Below are 14,424 nucleotides of genomic sequence, written 5' to 3'. Positions count from 1 at the left end.
CGCGCCGCCCTGACGCTCTGGGTGCCCGCCCCGCTGGCCCCGCCCCTTAAAGGGGCCGCACCGGAAGGGCTGAAGACCCTCCCGGAAGCTCCCTCTCCCCCCTTTGTTAGCCCCCTCCAGGCCCTTTGAGGTCCAGGAGAGCCTGGGGTGCGAGTGTTGAAAGGTTTGGCGGACACTCAGGTCTCCGCTTTGGTATGCTCCTCCCAAATAACCTTTTATATGTTTATTCATTCATTCATTTAGCAAGCTTTTCAGGAGGCCGAGGTAGGAGGATTGCATGCTTGAAGCCAGCCCAGCACTTGGAAAGACCCTGTCTCAAAATTTACAAACAGAAGAAAGGGCTGGGATGTTGCACAGTGGTGGAACACTTGCCTAGCATGCACAAGGTCCTGGGTTTAATAAAACAAAACTAAAATAAGCTTTGACCAGAAGCCTGTGGATCAGAATTTCTGCTGGGGTGGAGCTCCAATCACAGTGAGCCCAGTCAGAATCAGCTGCAGATGAATGCTCATAGCTTCCTAGCTGGAGTTTAAATAGGAAAGAGAAATGTATCTTGTAGGTGGGGCTTGGAGGGATGTGTAGGAGTTTGCCAGGTACAGGCAAGAGCAAGTGAGGCAGCAGTTAAAGTGTAAGCTAAATTTTAGACATAGGCAAGTAAGTTCGTATGTGTTTGGGTTTCATCCAGAGCACTCTGGGCCTGGAGCACTGCACACATTTACTCTGAACCTACTGTGTGACAGGCATTTTACTTGATTAGCTCATGGAGTACGTATATAAAGCTATGAGCCAGACACTGTTATTGTTATTACAGAGGAAAGGAGAGCACACCGAAGTCTGGAGGGCAGATGTCACCAGGCCTGTGTGCGTTACAGCAGATTTGAACCCAAGTGGTTTGACTCCAGATGTAGTCTTTGGCAGGGACCACCTGGGTGTTTCCCTTTGGTACCCCTAACCCACTCAGGACATTCTCATTTGGCTCTTTTGCCTTTGGTGGCCCCTATTTGAAAAGCCATGTTGCCCTGAACTTCTGGGCAGTCACCCGGGCACGAGAAGGACTGGGCTGTTTCCCTCAGGACTGGGCTCCCTGTTTCTGGAAATATATAAGGCAGAACAAATCAGGACAGAATTGAGAAAGGTCCAGAAAGTAGAATCAGCCTCCTATTACTATTCAGTAATTGACTTGTTCAACCCAACTTCCCCCCCATCAGTGTGTAATAGCTGCCAGCCACGTGCGCCTGTAATGTCCCTGCTCTGGGCTTCCTCTTTCTCTTTTCAGCCAGCATCCTTCCTCTGGCCTGGCCCCTCCCACCTGGCTCTCTTCCCTGTGTCCTGGCTGCCTGTGATTTCCTCTGTTATTGCTCTGGGCAATAGTGGTGGCTAGGGTGGCTGTGACAAGCTCTATCTCCCTAAGCTGTGGGAACCCAATGACCAGATAGGACTAGGTTGGGAAGGTCATGATAAAATTTGTTTTTACAAAAGCCTGAATGAGTGGGGAAAATGTCCATTCATCCTCCATTCATTCATTCACTCCACACATGACCGTTGATTGGCACAGGATTCAAGCCTGCAAGCTTCCGACGGAAGTCCATGCTCTTCTTTCTGCCCAAGACTGTGAGTTATGATTATTGGCATTAATTCTCATTGTTCTTAAAGGGCCTGAAGTGCCAAAATGTGTCTCCACAAGGGAGTCTGATTTGAGAGAAAGGTCCCCCCTTAGGCTCTTGGGGGCCAATGTCCTGATGTTCTGGAGGTCCAAGGTTTTCCTGTCCCAGAGTATCCCCCAGGATGGGAATCCTGATGTGGAGAGTGTGGGGAACATCTCCCAAAGGACTGAGAAGCATTTGGGGGTCATTTATGGAATTCCAGGCCCTGGATTCAAGTCACTGTCCTCCTGCATTTATCCATCCCCAGCTCCACGCCTGTTTCCAGGTGAAAAGTCCCCAGGTGGGTCAGGTGACAGCATTTGTGGGGAAAACAGAATCCTGGGGCCTTAGGACTGCTGCATGCTCTCATCTTCTTCCCCTAGCAATTCTCCAGTTCCCCTCTCTCTCCCCATCCCCTCTCCTCCCCAATGCTTCGGGTGGAACCAGAGCTTCACACATGCTAGACAAGTGCTCTACCACCCAGCCAGACCCCAGTCACACCCCACTTTTCCATCATTTTTGTCAAGGTTTGCCACCGACATGTGAAAGTTCCCAGACATCGGGAGTGGAGCTGGATTTGGGGAACAGCTTTTGGACTGGAATCTAGTTCTGCTCCAGCTCCTGGTGGTTCCTTGGACCCTCAAGTTGATTCACCTCAAGGTGACCACTTCCCCGACCTTCAGTGCTATAGGGGAATTTTACCTGATTTTGAGCTTCACACAAACAGGATTGCACATAGTTTTCACACCTGCTTCTGATTTTTCTTGCTCCTCATGTTGAGTATCATGTCATTCATTTTCACAGCTGTGTAGTATTCCTGGGTACCAATTTCCCCTTTCTTTTTTATTGTGGTAAAGTACATATGACATGCAATTTACCATTTCAACCGTTTTAATGTGTACTCTTAGTGCTGTGCATTCACAATCTCTAGTTTCAGATATAGCCATCCCTCGATATTCCAATAGAATGAGTTCCAGGACACCCTAAGGATACCCGAATCTGAGGATGCTCCATTCTCTTTTATAAATTGGCAGAGTATTTGCATGGCCCCTACACGCATCCTCTCATGGACTGAACTGCCTTTAGATGACTTGGAGCACCTAATACAATGTCAACGCTGTGTACACCATCGCCACTCTGTACTGTTTAAGGAATAACAAGAAAAACTGTGTACGTGTCAAGTACAAGTGCAATTTTTTTTTCCAATTTTTCTTTACCTAGGTCAGTTGAATCTGTGGGTGTAGAACCCACAGATGCAGAAGGCCCTGCCCCCCTCCTCAGCAGGTACTCCCTTCCCCCAGCCCCTGGGTTAAATCCCACTGATTTACCTCTTGTCCCTAGGGATCCACCTGCTCTGGACATTGTGTGTCAGGGGCATCCCTCCATGTGGCCTTCTGTCTGGCTTCTGTCACTCAGTCTCATGTTTCAGGTTGTCTGGGTTGTGGCCTAGGTCCGTGCTTCCTTCCCTTTCTGACTTAGTAGCATTCTTGATAGTTATTGTGATTATTATTATTATTGCCTTTTAGTCTATTTTTTTTCCTCTGGACATTTGTGTATCAATCTGACTACCCACTTTCAGTTCTTATGGGTCTCTACCTAAAAGTGGCACTGCTGGACCATATGGGAATTCTAGGTTCAGTTTTTGAGGAGCTACCACACCGTTCTATACACGGCAGTACAACTCTCACATCCGCATGGCTTTTCCCCCCCATTAAAAAAAAAATCTTATCAGCTGGGCATAGTGGAATGCTCCTGTAGTCCCAGCTACTCAGGAGACTGAGGCAGGAGCGTTGTGTGAATCAGAAGTTTAAGGCTAGCCTTAGTAAAAAAGTGAGACCCCATCTTAAAAAAACAAATAAACAACAACAACAACAAAAAAAAAACTATACCACTAGGTACCAATTTTTTGCTATTTGTTTACTTATTTATATTTGGGTACGGGGATTGAATTCAGAGGCATTCAACCACTGAGCCACATCCCCAGCCCTACTTTGTATTTTATTTAGAAACAGGGTCTCCTTGAGTTGCTTAGGGCCTCCTAAGTTACTGAGGTTACTGAGGTTGGCTTTGAACTCAAAATGCTACCGCCTCAGCCTGGGATTCCAGGTGTGCCGCTACCACACTTGGCTTATGTTGTATTTATTTATTTATTTATTTTTGATGCTGGGGATTGAACCCAGGGCCTTGTGCATGCAAGGCAAGCACTCTACCAACTGAGCTATATCCCCAGTCCTTATGTTTTATTTTGAGACAGGGCTCTCTAAATTGCTAAACCTGGCATGGAACTTGTGATCCTCCTGCCTCAGCCTCCCACATAGCTGGATTACAGGTGTGCACCAGGGCACCTGGCTGAGCTGCTCTCCTTCTTGAGTCCCTCTCCCCTCCCAGGGAGCCCGCTCCTGTTTCTCTGCACTCCTTTGCCACGCATACTGATAACATTCCTGTTCTGGGTGCTGGGGAGGGTAAACAAAGCTGCCAATCTCTGGTGTGGATCACTCTCCATCCGAGACTGGAGGGGACCTGAGGTAGGGTCATCGCTTTGATGTGCGAGTTCGTTTTTATCTTTGCAAGAACTGAGTTAACATTTGTGTACCAATGTGTGTACCAATTGGGGCACTGAGTAAGCACGTTTCATAGACTGGTTCCCAGAGGTCAAGAGGCAGATTCAGTGACCAGCACTTCAGAAAGTGAACAGGGCATCTGAGTCCAGGCCCTTCGACAGGTCCATTCCTTGATTCGCTGAACACGTTGTGGCCGACTGACTGCCCCGGGGTAGGACTGCCGGCATGATAGATCCTGGATGGCGCAGGGAACTCAGAAGTGTGCTGCAAGCCGCCCTTGAACATGCGCTTTGTGTCATCCTCAGAGGTGAGGTCAGAGTTTTTCCCTCGGTGTATTGAGCACTCACCGTGGGCCAGACCCTGTGCCCAGCCCTGCTCTCCAGAGTCGCAAGCTCAGTTCTTTCTAATCTCCTAATTTTAATTAATTATTAATTAATTAAATTTAATTATTCCCCTTGACATATTTCTTGAATATGAACGCCGCTCCAGGTGATGGGGGAACAAAGGCTTTCTGAGGCCCAGTCCTGGCTCACTGAGGAGCTCCTAGCCAGCTCTGGAGACACCAAGAAAATCATGTTTTGAAATCACAGGATGCGGAGGTCCCCAGGGCACCGCCACCCAGTGGTGGGAATCAGCGAAGGCTTTCCCGAGGAGGGGACATTTCAGCTAAAAATGGGAGAGGAAGCAGAGTGTACCGTGGAAAAGAGAAGGCAAGGTGCTTCTGCCCACGGTCTGGAGCGGGGAGGTACATCGGAGAAATCAGACTTCCAAAGAGTCTGCGGCCCAAAGGAAGGTGGAGAAAGAGGGAGATCGGAAGGGCCAATCACTCCTCAAGGAAGGCTTTGTGGGCGGAGCTTACAAAGTGCGCGCCCTCTCATTGGCCGCTCGCCTACGGCGCTAGTCCAATCAGCGGTGACCATAGGGGCGTGGTCGGAGCTGCATCCAGACTGTGTGGTCCAGATCCTGAGCAGGATGCGACCTTCTCCGGTGGATTTTAGTCTTTGGGGGCCAGATGGGGCCAGGCTGGATCCCGATCCGGTTTCCCACCTCTGGCCAGGTCTGAGCTCCTTGGCAGCACCGTGTGTCGACATCCAGACTCGCATCAAGTTAAACTGGTACAAAGGTTCCCGCATCCCCCAACCCACTAATGACCTCAAGGCCAAACAAAGGTTGAAGGAGTTAGGAGTCAGGGCATAGGTGCCACAGATGGCGGGGTTTAAATCCCAGCTCTCTTTGTGGGCCTCCCCTCAGCCGAGCGACGTCTCTGCCTCAGATTCCTCCTTGCTTGAGCTGGTATAATGATAACTTCTATTCTTCAGAGTCATCATGGGGATTAAACAAGTTTTAGGAAGTATGCAGCCCAACGCCAGCAGGCTAAGCGTCTAACACTTCCCAATTTTAGTTATTCTTGTATTTTCTCATTTTGCTTTGGAAACCGACAAGCCACAAGTAGCTCTTTGAGTGGCCAGTTGGCTGCGATCTGACTAGGATCTTCCCAGGGAGAGCATATCCAATCCCAGCCCTGTTTCCAGATGCATCAAAGGAAGTCCTGAACATAACGAACCATCGGTTCATTTGGACTTTGCACTTCCTTTCTTGCACTTTATAGCCAAACCGTGCGTGCATCTGAGTCTCAAACATTTTCATAAGACCCTGGAGCATTTGCCAGGGCACCCAGCATTTGCCACCTATGTTCAAAGTTCTGCCACTCACCAGTTCTCTAATCTTGGGCAAACAACTTCAAGATTTTGTTCTCAATTACCTTATCTGTAACATAGGTTCCAGGATTAAACGAGTGAACATTTGTGGAGCTTTGCACAGGTCTTTGCAGGCACTTGCCAAGTCACTTTTCTCAGGGGATTCATGAATCCTGTCTGCCCCAGTCCGGGATCTCTCACAGGCCTAGTGCTGCCCCCTGCCGGCCTCCCCGGGAACGTGGGAACTGAGCCTCCGACTCCGGGCCCAAAGCCCCGCCCTCATTTAAAGTGGCCCTATCATATTCCTTCGCCTCCTTATAGTTCCCGCCCCCGTCTCATTCCTCTCAATCCAGACGCCCCTTTTTGCTATCAGTTCTCACCAGGCTAATGCAGTTCCTTTGCTTCCTCGGCTTGATTCCAGCCTGCAGCTTGCAGGGAAGGGCCAGGAATTTTCAGTCACTACTGCCCGAGTCTCCTTCGATTTTCTGGAAACCAGTGATTATTTATCCCCACTTTTTTATCCCCCATACTTGACTCCATCGATTTCTCTTTGTCATGGCGGATCTGACGGTCATAGTGAAGTTGAGTAGGAAGTCCAGCCTGAGAACAATTGCCCTCTGCCAAGAATGAGCATCCTCCAATTCCCACGATGCTGAGTGATTGAGATTCTCCTGACTCTCAGCGTCCCCTCTTCCAGAAAGCCTTTGGCAACATCCCAATCAGAGCCTCCTTCCGCCCTAGTTCCTTTCCTTTGTCCCAGTCTTGACCTTAGAGATTGACTTCTTTTGCCCCTCTCTCCCAGACTCAAGTCAGAACCCCGGACCTTGGACACAGCCTGGGCATGCATATAGATCCAGGCTGTGTTCACTGAATGACTAACCGATTACATGGACATCTGCATTACGCGAATGGTCGGTACTCTGAGTGTTAGTTCACCCTCACATCACATCTCAGCCTTGCTCCTCCGATCTCTCAGAAGCTCAGGCTTCCTGTTTCTAAAATGAGCCCAAAATATCCCCCTCCTCAGATGGTAGAAGGTTAAGGGAAACAGTATCTGTCAGGCACGGAGAACATTGCCAAGACACAGTGTGCTTCTGCAACTCCACGGGCTCCCTTCCTGCCTCCACCAGCAAGAACTGCCACCATGGGACTCATGCTCCACTTTTTCCCCATCAGTACTGCCTGCCTCTGCCTTTGCCCAGGACCATTGACAATAGAACTGTCAGTAGAAGAAGAGGAGAGCAACAGCAATCCTAGAGACATGAAGTCCATGTGCCTGCACACACTGTCCCTTGCTGATCTGATAACAGGGCCTCGAGTGGCCAGTGGACCAAAGTGTGGAAGGTGGACTCCTGGGCTCAATGTCCTGATTTTGGTTGGTTCTGGAAGCCAGGGAGGCCTTTTGCATTCTATCTACAATCTTCTTGGCCGGCATGGCCATTCGTCATCTCGTGTTGATGACTATTCTCTTTGTGTCTCCAGTCCCACCACTCCCTGAGAGCCCCACAGAATGACCCAACTGCCTGGGTTCAGTAGTCCACCTTGCCCTAGGGGGATACATCCCAGAACATTCTGCAGATGCCTGAAAATGGGGAAAGCAACCCCCATGTGTACAGTGGTCCCTTGTTATTAGTGGGGAATGGGTTCTGGGACTTCTAGAAGACACCAGAATACCAGCATGTCCAAGTGCCTTCTATAGAAATTGTTCAACATTTGCATAGAACCTACGCATACCCTCCTGTAGACTTTAACTCATCTCTAGATGACTTTTAGTACCCAATACCAAGTAAATCTTGGGTACATAGCTGTACATTGTTTAGGGAATGATGACAAGAAAAAAAAAAAAACTAAACCAAGCATGGTGTGCATGCCTGTATTCCCAGCAACCTGGGATCACAAGTTCGAGGCCAGCCTCAGCAATTTAGTGAAACCCTCTCTCAAAATAAAATTGGAAAAAGGACTGGGGATATAGCTCAGTGGTAGGACGCTGGGGTACCAAAAAGAAGATTAAAAGTCTATACATGTTCAGTACTGATGCAATTTTCCCCCTGAACATTTTCCATCTGTGGTTGGTTGAATCCATGGACTCGGAACCCACGGATATGGAGGGAAGACTCCATTGTGCTTTTTCTTCTATTTATGATAAAGCTTCATTTAAGAATTTTGGCCCAGTAAGTGATTAACAATGCTAACTAATAAAATACTACCCATAATACTAGAAGTTATAAAACTTGTGAATTGCTTACTTCTGCAGTTTTCTGTTTAATATTTTTGTAACTCAGTTGACTGCAGGTACCTGAAACTGCGCAGGAGGGAAGCTCTATGTTCCTATTTGATATTGCTTGGGGTGTTGGGGGTGCTGGAGGTGGATTCAGAGCCTTGAGCCTGCTAAGCGCAGGCTCCGCCATTGAGCCGCAGCCTGCACCCGTGGGTGTCTTGTAGACAACTCAGTCCTATGAGGCCAAAACACTGCTCTCGGTTCCTCACTCTGGGGTCTGCTGCTTCTGCTTCTTGTTAACAGCCCCCTTTCTCACATCCGGGCATCCAAGCCCCGGACCCTCGACTCTCCTTTCTTCCCCTCCCATCACCAGGCCTGCGCGCTCAGGCTCCAGACAGAAACTGACTCCCGGGCACTCCCACGAGCCCTGCTGTCTCCCACCTGGGTGCTCCCCTGTGACATCTATGCTCCTGCTCCTGACTGTCCTGGCTCCCTTCTCCAGTCACAGACACGTCCCTGAAACCATAAAGTGGCTCAGAGGCCCATGCCTGTAATCCCAATAACTTGGGAGACTGAGGCAGGAGGATCGCAGGTTCAAAGCCAGCCTCAGTGACTTAGTGAGGTTGTCAGGAACCTAGTGAGTCCCTGTCTCAAAATAAAAAATAAAAAAGGCTGGGGAGGTGGCTCAGTGGCAAAGCACCCCTGGGTCCAGTCCTTGGCACCAATTAAAAAAAAAAAAAAAGAACCATGAAGCAGAACAAGTCCCTCCTCTGCTCAAAGCCTCCGGTGGCTCCACATTGTCCTCGAGTATCAGCGCGCTGCCCCCTGCAGCAGGACCAAGGCAGCCTGTGCCCTCCTGCGCTGCCTACCCTTCTCCCGCATCGCCCTTCCCCCTCCGATGTGTGCAGATGACTCCCTTCTCAGCACTCAGAACTCCCCCCACCAGAACAGGGGATCAGAGAGATGAGTTTGCAGGAGAGACGTGGGTAAGAATAAAACCTCAGCAACCATCTGGGTTTGGGCTGGAGCCTTGGGGCCTGCAGTGTCCTATCCTGCTCTATAAGGCTGAGACGCTCTCTCTCCCTCCTGCTTTCAGTGTTTCTCCCTGTATGTCTCCTTCTTTCCATTATCACTCTGTCTCTCCATGTCAGAAAGTCTCACACCCCTCCTCCATGCCCCCCAAAGCTTCTGCCCATTTCCCCCTCTCTTTTCCTCTCTCCTCACTCATTCTGCTCCAGGCAGAATGTCTACCTCAGTTCTTCCAACCTCAGGGCCTTTGTACCTGCTCTGCCTCTGTCTAGAGCGCCCCTCCCCCATGTCTCTCCAAGCAAGACGCAAGGGCTCCTTCTCTCCCTCTCATCTTCTGCATGGGTTCCTCTAGAAAGCAGCTCTTCCCTCCCCTGCTGTTCCTCTCTATCAAGGGACCCTCTTTGTTTTCCTCCCAATTTCGCTTGATTTCCTTTGTGTGTGCTTATGTGTTTCCACCTCCCATGACAGGGACCATGTCACTCTGTATACAATCTGATGACAGGCTTACTTCTCAGCATCCAGATGGTGCCAACAAATGTTTCCTGAACAAGTTGACTGACATTTCATTCACATCCTTCCCCTTGGCGGAGCTTCACACGGATCCAGGAACATCACATGTACCCAGCAAGGACCGGGAGTGTATTTGAAGACCAAGCGGCGTGGCCCGGGCAGAACCTGCTCGCAAAAGCTTTCTCTTTCCCCATGAAAAAGCTGAGCTTGGCAGATGCCGTGGGGGGCCCTTCTCATCTGAAGCCCAGCTGTGTCCATAGCTGCTCTGGGCACCGGGGATGGGCCATGTTAATAAAAGCAGGGTCCCTGGGGCTGGCGCCGGGAGGGGGTGTGTGCGCGCATGCGCGTGCGCGCACGTGTGCACAGGCGTTCGGTTAGTGGGGTGTGTTCCCGAGGAGCTGGGCTGCGGGGCGGGGGTTGCGCTTTTCCCCAGTCCCTGCTCCATCTCCCACCTCTCTTCTTCTTGCCAAGATTTCTCTTCGTGGGTTTCACTCGGTGGCGAGGAGACACATCAGAAGAGAGGGAAGAGAGGTGGGAACGGGGGAGAGGGCTGCGCATTGCAGACCAATGAGCAGCGAGGACGGGGGGTGGGGGGAGAGGGGGCTGGAAAAAAGAGGGCACGGCCAGACCGAGGCAGCTGGAGGAGGGCGGGAGCCGACGGCGCCAATCAATAGCCCTGGAATTCGCTGAGCTGCTGGGGGAGGCACCAGGGCTTCGAAATTAATTGGATCCAAGTGATCAATGGTGAACGTTGAAATGTTCCCTTTAATACCGGGAACGAGGCAAGGATGCCTGTCACCACGGAGCCTGGCATTTTAGTGGAAAAAAATATATAAAAAGAAGTGAAAGCTAAAGGACTGGCAAGAAATGCAGAGTGTGTTTATTTGCCCAAGGCAGGCAGCCTCGTGTACCACGAACCCCAAAGAATGTGCAAATATAATTGCTGGGTTTATGAAAAGTGGAGAAAGCTTGCCAGATGCTCGAACCAATTGCAGTCCACACTTCTGCAACAACAGGCAAAACATGTCATTTTAAAAGCCCATTGATCGCCAGGCGCAGTGTCGCATGCCTGTAATTTCACCGGCTTGGGAGGCTGAGGAAGAAAGATCATGAGTTCAAAGCCAGCCTCAGCACAAGCGAGGCACTAAGCCACTCAGTGAGACCCTGTCTCTAAATAAAATACAAAATAGGGCTGGGGATGTGGCTCAGTAGTCGAGTGCCCCTGAGTTCCATCCCCTATATCTAAATAAATAAATAAATAAATGCTCATGTATTCATAGCTTCAAATACACCAAGGATCTAGAAATAAATCTAACAGTTACAAGCTTTATTGAAAGATTGATAAGTAGAAAGATTTGACATGCTTGAACCTCGGAAGGTGCAGTATTGTAAAGTACATTGACGCTCTGATTTGTCTGTGGGTTCACTGCGTCAAGGTCCCCACTGGCCTGTGCTCGTTTTTTCCCACAGACTCCAACCAGCTGAGATAACGGCAAAAATTAACTCAGAGGTCCTGACCGGGAACAAGATGGGGAGCTGGTATCAGTAGAGATGAAGGACCCATTTGAGAACTGATGGCCACTGGGATAGAAGAGAGCCCAGAACAGACCCCCAGCTAGGAGGGACACGGTGGCAGCCTCCGAATTCATCACGCTCACTGAGAACTACACCCTGGCCTGAGAACTTGCTTTGGGACACTTTCATTAAAGGGCATTGGGAGGGTGGATCACCCTTATTAGATCTTATCTCACTTCACTCTCTGACATCAGTTCCCAGGGAAGCCAGGACTTGACCATGGAGGACAAAAGCCCAGCCATACAGGACACGCTGTGAAAGGCCCCTGCAGGTGTGGCAATTCCAGGGCGCTGTCCACTGCGCCACACAGCCAGTCACCCAGAAGACACTCTGAGAGGACCTTTAGGATACCGGGGCAGGGAAGGAGTCCTTGAACAAGGTAGTGTGCACACAGCAAAGGTGGAAGAATTTGGAATTAAATCCTGACAGACCAGATTGAGTGACCGAGGGGGCTGGGGGTGGGGGAGGCGTCAGCCTTGGGGTGATGCAGATGTTCTGGAACTAGATAGAAGTGGTGGCTGTGACTCTGTGAATGTGCTGAGCACTGCTGAGTTGTAAATTTTAAAATGGTAAATGAGGTTATGTGGTTGGTTTGGTTTGTTTGTTTGGGCACCAAGGATTGAACTCAGGGGCACTCGACCACTGAGCCACATCCCAGCTCTATTTCATATTTTCCTTAAGAGACAGGGTCTCATCTAGTGGCTTAGGGCCTCACTGTTGCTGAGACTGGTTTTGAACTCAAGATCCTCCTGCCTCAGCCTCCCAAGGTGCTGGGATGACAGGCGTGGGGTCTCCACTCCCAGCTGTTATGTGGATTTTATGACAGTTAAAAAAAAAAAGAACTTAAAATTAAGAGCTTTGTAGACACACCACCTTCCAGATACAACAAATAATACAGTAAGAAAAGGGAAACTACAACTTCACAGTGGGTAAACCTGCAGTCGCCACCTTAACCAGGTCCCCAAGGCTCACATCACTGATGATGTCATGGGGTATTTGGCACAGCTGGTATGATGTCATGAAGAAGGTGTGTTCCCCCCCCCCCCCGTTTCAGGTTTTCCCTCAAAACTGCACCTAATCTTTTTTTTTTTTTGCACCTAATCTTAAGTAAACATCACATAAACTCCAGTTGAGGAACTTCCTATGAAATAACTGACCAGCCTGCCCCCAAACTGTCAAGGTCAATGCCACGTAAGAAAGACTAAGAAGAGTCAGGGTGGTGGCTCAGTGGCAGAGCGCTGGCCAGGCACTTGTGAGACACTGGGTTTGATCCTCAGCACCACATAAAAGTAAATTTAAAAAACCCAAAGATACTGTGCTCATCTACAACCAAACACCCCTGTGTGAGTGTGTGTGTGTCTGTGTGTATGAAAGACTAAGAAAATGTCACAGATCAGAGGAGACCAAGGACACAAGATGACCGAATGCAGAGGGGGGTTCCTGGGGCAGAAGGAGAACACTGGTGGGAAGCCCAGTGAAATNGATTCGTAACTAATAAGAAAAACTCTTACAATTCAACAGGAAAAGACAAACAGTCAAAGTTTTAGAAATGAATGAAAGGCTTGAACAGGCATCTCACCTGAAGAAGCAGCCAGCCGTCACATACAAGTTCAGCTGCATGAGCAATCAGAGAGGAATCCACTCCAACCCTCTGCAAGGGTGTAACCCCAAATCCTGGCAATTCAAACATTAGCAAGGAAATGCAGCCACTGATGCTTCCCCCCCACCCCCCCGTACTGGGGATTGAACTCAGAGGCACTCACTCAACCACTCAGCCCCAGCCCTTATTTATTTACTTATTTATTTATTTATTTTTACTAGAGATTGAACTCAGGGACACTTGACCACTGAGCCATATCCCCATCCATGTTTTGTATTTTATTTAGAGACAGGGTCTCACTGAGTTGCTTAGGGTCTTGCTGTTGCTGAGGGTGGCTTTGAATTGCAATCCTCCTGCCTCAGCCTCCCCAGCTGCTGGGATTACAGGCATGTGCCACTGCACCCGGCCCACTGATGCATCTTTGATGCGAGTATGATGAAAATTGCTGGAGTCACTATAAAATTGTTTTTACATTATCCAGTGAAAGTGAGCATACATATGTTTTATGACTTAGCCATTATCATCCATGTGAACCAGCACACAATACTGAGCATGGTCATAAATCTGTGTGTGTGTGTGTCTGTGTGTGTATTTGCAATAAATCCAAATTTGAAACAACCCAAAGGCCCACTAACTGAAAAAAATAGGTCAATCATACTGTTGTACTCATTAGCAGTATATTATACAGCAGTGTAAAAGACCCGCATCACAGCCAGCATTGATACAGAGGAACATCAGCAGAATTATGTTGAGCAAACAAAACAGGTTGGTAAAGAATGTGAACATTTGTGTCAGTTACATAAAGGTCATAAACAATCAAAATTCAAATGTTTGCTGTCAAGCATGTGTAAGGAAAAGCATGGAAGTGAAAAAATTGGGGGAAATTCTCCTTTCTGAGATGAGGGATGAGATTGGGGAGGCACCGAGGAGCCTCCCACTGTGTGCTGATGCTTTTTACCCAAGCCTGTGGCTCTACTGCTCATCCCTCTCCTGTGCACATCTAGTTGAGAGTTAATTAACACTCTGAAAGCAAAGAGAGATGTAACGTGGCTAACAGGAGACTACAGTGCCCAGCCCTTTCAGGTGTTCACTCATATGACAGCTCCTGCCACCTGAGAGGTGGGTCTGTTGTCATCCCCTTTCACAGGGAAACTGAGGCACAGAAAAGTCATGTGACTTGGCCAAGACCATGCTGGCGATTAGAGGCAGAGCGGGGTTTTAAACACAGGCCTCCCTCACAGCGAACTCCATACACATTCTGTATTTATGAAGGTCTTTCCTGTGTGTCGGGGACAGGCTGCTCTGTGGGGCTCAGCCTCCGGTGCCATTCCAGACACTGGCACACACGTGAGCAGGTTTGTAGGGTAAGGGCCATAAGGAGGCTCCCAGCTAGGTGCGTGCAGAGGAGTTCGAATCAGGGCCCAACCAGAGGAAGGGCTGGGAGCTGGGGACCCAGAGAGGTCAGTGCAAGGGAAGTCAAGGAAGGCTTCCCGGAGGAGGAGGAGAGGGCATTGACGGATGAATAGATTTCTAGTTATACAGGGAAAGAAGGATGGGTGGCTTAGAGAAAGTGAAACGGGGTCATTGAGAC

Source organism: Marmota marmota, unplaced genomic scaffold, assembly GCF_001458135.2.
Source record: "Marmota marmota marmota unplaced genomic scaffold, marMar, whole genome shotgun sequence".
Lineage (NCBI taxonomy): Eukaryota > Metazoa > Chordata > Mammalia > Rodentia > Sciuridae > Marmota > Marmota marmota.
Note: the sequence above shows the minus strand (reverse complement) of the source record.